We start from the raw sequence: 7,302 nt of genomic DNA on the forward strand, positions 1-7,302 counted from the left end.
ATTGCAATTAATAATAGTCTATATCTAATTCAATAGTCAATGTGTATCAAGATGAACTATACAAAGCTCATGTTTGTCAGTACGTTTAACACCTGAACAATGATGTAGGCTAACTGCTAACGTTAGCCCCACTGAAACCATATATTTTTGAAACATAAATCCCTAACCTAGCCAACTGATCTTAAATTTGAATATTAACATTGAAATTGTGAAATACACAAACTGTTTTTGCCTACAGCATAAACAATGCATCACTACGCTGTGAAGCTAAGTTATGAAGGGATAAAAATACAAAAAACAATAAAAAAGATTTTGTAGCTGGTCTTTAAACGTTTACTATACAATACAGATTAAATCATTTGTACTCGATTTAGCCTTAAGACAACCTTTCACTGGATGTGTAATGAGCATATCGAGCTATATTTAGAATGACACATCCATATTTACACTTATGGTGGTGAAAAAAAGTAATGTAATAGTAGTTAATGCATTACATTTCAAATACAATAATATTGTAATGTAAGTAATTACTTTGAAATGACAGTAATGAGTAATAAATGATGCATTACAGTTTTGAAGTTGCCCATCACTGCACTTATATGTATATTACCAAAGACTCGTGTTTTAAAAGCACAAAAATAACGCAAACGATACAAAAATGGATTGTATTTAAATTCAAACTTTTAACAACTCAGAACAGGAGTTTGTCAAAATATCAGAATATATATATATATATATATATATATATATATATATATATATATATATATATATATATATATATATATATATATATATATATATATATATATATTTATTTATTTATTTTTTAAATTAAGAAACAAAATATTTAGCCTATATACGTCAATGGCCTCCAACAAGTGTTGTCCGCAAAGTCAGATCGAACAATGGATAAAGAACGGTTTCCTGGACATATGATTTTAATTTCTGACAAGTGGAGGCTGCAGTAGATTTTCTTATTATTTGATGTTTTGTTTGTTTCTGAAACGGATATATAAAGTACGTCAGCAGTCAAGAAATTTGGGCAGCCTTTACTTTCATTCAAATTAACATTTCCCCCGGTGCGAGAACAAGTCAACAAATATGAACCTTTTTTATTTCTTAATGTCCCTCACGAGCATAAAGATATCAGTTACGTTACAATATTGAAATGTTACAATATTTGGTTTCTACATTTCTTGCTTCATGTCAGCAACTTCGAACGCTTCAACTCTTCATACGCGATATGGACAACTGTATTGCCGACTGGAGGCACTGTTTTGTCATTCTGTACTGATGCATTCGCACGTATTTTTTGTCGGGCAGTTATATATATATATATATATATATATATATATATATATATATATATATATATATATATATATATATATATATATATATATATATATATATAATGTGTGTGTGTGTGTGTGTCTTTTTAAACAAATGTAGACCATCCTATGGTAATCATTTGTAAAAACAAAATTGGGACGGCTGAAAAATCCTGAGACCTCAAATTTAGAGAACTGAAATGATTACAAAAATGTTCTGTGTGCGCGCGCGGGCACGTATGTGTGTGTGTGTGTGTGTGTGTGTGTGTGTGTGTGTGTGTGTGTGTGTGAGTTTATCATTATTGGGTACATTGTTTGATGCAATATTATCACTTTTACTAAGTACATTTGTTGACAAAAATAGCATAAATAAGGATTGTAGGAAATGTGTCCTTTGTTTCCCCGTTATTCAGAACCCTTTTTAAAATTTATTCTTTTAGCTCCAAACACAAAACACACGTTTGTGTGTGTTTTACGGCCTGTTAAACAGCACATACATATTGGCGTACATTATGGGGCCTGTTTGGCCAATTTAACAAGCCCCAAGCCGGCTTTGTGATCCTCCTCCTTTGAGGCTTCCTTTAACATAATATACATGCTCATGATGCTTAGAAAATACACTAGAGTGAATATCTGAACGAAGACAGGCGAAACCTTGCAGAGGAAAATCGAGAAGGCATTTGTGCTCGCATGTTTAAAAAATGGGGTTTGTGTTGTAGCCCTGCATATAGTGTATTCTGCTTTTTTTTTTTTTTTTTTTTTTTTTTAACTGTAGCCTACTGTCGTGACCTCCCCAAAATGAAGGAAGCACCCACTGCAAATTGCACTTGCAAATGAGAAAGCTGCGCAAGGGCACTGGCCACGTGGAGAATATTAATTCGCAAAGTGCAGATTGCTTAATGAGGGTGAGTACAGCCATGTGCTCGACCATGAGATCAGTATTAATTGGGGGGCATATTGTTGTGAGCCTGGGAAAGTGTCGCAGGCAGGGCTGTGTCGCACGGCGTGGGGGTTGCGTGATGCCAGACCAGACCGGATTGTCATGTAAATAACACTCCACAACGTTGTTGAACTTGATTTTGAACCCCCCCCATCTGACTCATTCAGTCACCTCCACCCAGAATCCCTTCAGTCAGGGTGTTTGGGAGGGATTGGGGGGGGGCTTTTTGGGGAAAGTCTGTCTTGAACACTTTAGCTTGTAAATGCCTCCATTTTGTTTTCATGATTATACGATATAGCTTTGTCGTGCACGCGCATTTCTGCATTTTGGAGAGCGAGTATCCGCCTGCAGCCAATTAGACCTCCTTATAAATGATGCCATATGGAATCAAAGATCTTTGCCGGGCCCGATCCAGTCACACAACCGATTGCCCGCGCGCGCCATCATCAGATATGCAAGCAGATCTGATCGCCTGCTCTTCCTTTGGAAACCTTTTCCAGGGATAACTTCGCCCTGCTTCTTTTTTTCCCACATATGCAGCCAACACACGATCGCGTGATTCAAATTTGCGCGCTTTCGTGTGTGTGAGTGTGCGTGCGCTCGCGTGTGTGAATGTGTGTGTGTGTGTGTGTGCGTGTGTAGGTGCGTGTATAGGTGTGTGTGTGTGTGTGTGTGTGTGTGTGTGTGTGTGTGTGTGTGTATGAGCTCATCTCGACTGGTAGCCTGGTAGTTACAACTTCATATCACTCAGTAGTGTGGCAGGCATGCGCGCGTGTGTGTGTTTCCAATCACACTATAACCCCAATTTGCTTCATCCTACGAAAAGAAAAAGAATATATATATATATATATATATATATATATATATATATATATATATATATATATATATATATATATATATATATATATATATATATATATATATAATATACACACACACGTATATGACCGCGGCTCTTTCTGAGACTACAGCACTTCAAATTTCCTGTTACTGTACAGTTACTGTATAATAAAATGTTAAGATTCAAGTTAATGTGTATACTGCAGTAGTTAGACTTTGAGGAGTGTCCGTGGGAAGAGTATTTATAGTTACCTCGTCTGGCTGGCATGCCGGAAACCTTTATAGCGCATCTCTCCGCAATATAGCTTCTTTTTTGTTTATTCAATTAAAAATAAAACATCTGCGATCCACTGAGGGCACATAGGCGAGGCGCGAAGTAGCGAAGGATCGCTGTATATATCTTTTTATTGTAAATGCCTTTTTTTTCTTGTAAATTACGGATTAAATGTGTAGATCATTCATGTCCAAACCCGGTCCTCGAGGGCCACCTATCCTGCAAGTTGTTGATGTTTCCGTCATCCAATGCAGCTGATTCAAATGATCAGGTTTGTTGTCAGGCTTCCGCTGAGCTTGCCGATGAGCTTATCATTTGAATCAGGTGTGGTAGGAGGACAGAAACCCCCAAAACATGCCGGATAGGCGGCCCTCTAGAACTGGGTTTGGACATGCCTGGTCGAGATTGTGTTGTCCAACGCAACTACATTGAGGCGATATGTGGCTAATTCATAATATGTACCTTGGTCAAAAGAAATCCGACACATTTGTTTCGAATTCAGCGAAATGAGCAAAATAAATGCAGCCAGCGTCTATAAATACATGACCACAGAAGCATTATTATACCTGGGCTGGTAAAATAAATCAAAGTAATAAACGTGAAAATATTGCAAATGGTTGAAAAGTGTCGTTAAGAAGCCAATAGGATTAAATTGGGAGGATGCAGTCCATAGGTTTGCTCTGCAAAATTCGAAAATTGTGCAAATTATGAGCACTCAGGCGAACAAATGTGTTTTCAATCAAATTTGAGATTAATAAACAGACCCAAATGCCAAAATCACACACAACTGAATTTACCAGCATGAATGTGGTTTTGGAATTGCATATTCAACAAAAACAAATTCATCGTTGTGTTCATGGTTCATAGGCATTTTTTTTACTGCATTTGACGGTGGTGTAGGGCTGTCGGGAATGATTATCGAGAGAATACATATTGCACATATCTTAGGCGCAAATTTTTCCTCGTGATGGAGCACGTTTAAAAATAAGCCCTCGAGACCATCACACTAGAAAATGGGAGGTCATAAAAGACCATTATTCATTTCCATATAGGCTCAAATCTTGGCGGATTCCCGCCTCTCCATCTCCCCCCCCCCCCCCCCCCCCCGCCCCCGCCCCCATCATGCTGGAGGCAAGGCGGAGTTAGCGTGCAGTGTGTGTGCTTGTGTGTGTGCGTGCTCACCATGTGCACATCTTGCACTTGGCCAGTCGCACTCTGCAAGGAGTCGGACACCACTCCGAGTTGCACAGGCTGCACGCTTCTTTCTTTCTTTCTTTCTTTCTTTCTTTCTTTCTTTCTTTCTTTCTTTCTTTCTTTCTTTCTTTCTTTCTTTCTTTCTTTCTTTCTTTCTTTTTCTTTCTTTCTTTTTCTTTCTTTCTTTTTTGCACCTTTTGAGGGATGTCACTTGCACGAAAAACGGATTTGAGCTTGTATTTTGGAACAGTGAGCATTCGTCATCCTGTAGTGCAAGTAAGTATGACGTTGAACGCTTCTTATGTATTTTAACACATTCACTTTATTTTACACATGCATTTAAAAAGATGCGGTGCTAAGGAAATAGTATTCCACCGCGATACTTTTCGCGATATTTAACCATTGAATGTCAAATAAGTATACAGACATCCAAGGGAAGGATTATCCAGTTAGGGCCAATATAAGCAGAGCCGCATGACGACCCTGCAGGTGCGTATTTGCGCGTCCACGCGCTCTCACGCATCTCGACTCCGGGAAGTGCGACCCACGGCCTCTTCAAGGCTTAGTTTGTGTCTTTGGTTATCTAGCTGTATGAGTTTTGATTTCATAAAGCTAGAGAACCGAAAGTACTAACTGGCGCCGAACTCTTCGCATCGGAGCAGCTCGATCGTCATCCACGGCGGAGAGGATGCGCACGCCACCGCCGAGAAAAAAGGACGAGGATGCCGACTATATGGATGCGCTCCGCAAAGGATCGGCGGACCAGGCGTCTAGACTCGAGTTCGCTCCAAACTTGTCAGCTCAAGAAAGGTCCGCCGAAGGTGGAATAAAATCAGAAGGGAAGACGTGGCGACGCTCCACGTGATTGGCCGGTTTGGGGGGCACGTGATGATGTCGTTGGCAGCAGCCTCCATCTTTCAAATGTGTTTGTTTATGCCAGGATGCTTTCCATCATTTGGACTACACAGATGACATAATTTCTTGATAAATACGTTGTTTTTTTACAGGTGCCTAAATATTTGATTCGTTTTCATAGTCTTCCATCCACACAATTCCAGTACCATTTATTCTTACTATGACATGTTCCGTATTCACAGAAGGGAGCGTTTGCAAAAGTTGGCTAGCTTAATGCTAGCACACAAGGCAAAGCCTCACAGACGACAAGCTAACCAAACCAGCATGGGTGTTGCCAGAGTTATGAGCCTCTAGCTTATTTATGTGTTGTGACATTTTAAGTGCATAATCTTAAAGAAAAAAAATGTTCAAGCAAAGCAGGCCGTTCCTATATAACAAGGAAACTACCTTAAAGGTAACATGTAATGCACAGGCATCAAACTCCAGGCCTCCAGGGCCGGTATCCAGTATGTTTTCAAAGTTTCTCTCCTCAAAACAGCTGATTCTAATGATGATGATGATTAGCTCTTCAGCAAGCTCTGCAGGAGCTTGAATATTAATCATTTGAATCAGGTGTGTTTGAGAAAAAAGGATGCAGGATACCAATCCTTGACTGGAGTTTTACACCTAGCATGTTATGCGTAACACCCCTGAGAGCATCCTTTTCAAACGAGGACATGAGTAGCCCTGGAGTGAAATTTCAACAGGGTTATGTCATTGAATGATGTTACAAAATGTATCTTATTGTTATATCTTCCTAGCTGCTCCTTCGCAAAAAATTTATGCCTTTGATAATTGGATGCTTTTTCATGCCACAACAGAAACTGTACGTTTTTTATTCTCAAATTAAGAGCAAATTCAATGGAACAGGAATCAAGTTATTGCTACATTTTCTTGTAGTGACTCTTTTGCAAAACATTAATGAGTTTTGCTCAATGTTAGTAGCTATTCTGTGGCAGATGGACCAGAAACAGATTGATGTTCTGGAGTAGCTGAATCAAACTCGCCTAGAGACCCACCACTGGAAAATATTTTTAGGTTTTTCTTTTGTCTTGATCCAAACATGTTTTGCCCTGGACTATCGCTTTGAGATATATGAACACAACGGATGCGGTTTCACATGTAGACAGACAATAGAACAATACTCAGGCATATATTCTTTATATTCTGCAAGTGTATTAAGTCAACTAATGATGAAACTACTCTTTGTAAACATCTTTGTGTTTGGGACTGGAACAGTTTGACATTTTGATCCAAAATGAACGTTTAAACATTTGAACACAGTCCAGTTCAAAAGGATTTTTGATCATTACAGCTGTTAATGAAAACAAATGTGTTGATTTGGTTCTGTCATCCTTGTAAAAAATGGATTTTTGACATTGCTGGCCATAAATGAGTTAGCAAGTTTTGCACAGGCATGAATAGCTATTTTTTATTTTGCACAAGCTACGAATGAATGTTCAGTTTACGCTGAAACTCGGGATGTTGGATACAACTTTTCTGATCATCTAGCGAAAATGAATCTTTAATATTTTATATTTGTCAGTGGTAGAGAATGAATCCATGGGAATTGTGTATTTAGCTCTTCTGTTGGCTTGCAGAGCAAAGCAATAGCATCCGTGGCTTACTTTGAGCTGGAACGTACTGTATTTAATCACCAGAACGTGTCCCAAATGTTTACAATTGAAATCCAGTATTTTGCTTTCAACAGTGTTTTATGGTCATTTCTTAGAAACACAAATAGTGTCTCTGGGTCAGTTGGACCTGGATTTTACAGTATACACATTTTCCAGAAAGCATTAGAACAGAAACACATTTACAAA

General features: G+C 38.7%; 1 long non-coding RNA gene across 1 annotated transcript in view; it reads left to right on the plus strand.

Annotated features, from left to right (window-relative positions):
* Positions 1-4,590: 4,590 nt before the first annotated feature.
* The window catches only part of LOC148415257 (uncharacterized), a 28,667-nt gene continuing 25,955 nt past the window's right edge, over positions 4,591-7,302 (plus strand). Inside the window, exon 1 of the long non-coding RNA XR_015867375.1 lies at positions 4,591-4,861. This is a non-coding gene — a long non-coding RNA (uncharacterized LOC148415257). The remainder of the gene's footprint in view (positions 4,862-7,302) is intronic.

The sequence above is a fragment of the Hippichthys cyanospilos genome, chromosome 12 (assembly GCF_059441005.1).
Source record: "Hippichthys cyanospilos isolate Australia breed blue-spotted pipefish chromosome 12, RoL_Hcya_1.0, whole genome shotgun sequence".
NCBI classification, from domain to species: Eukaryota; Metazoa; Chordata; class Actinopteri; order Syngnathiformes; family Syngnathidae; genus Hippichthys; species Hippichthys cyanospilos.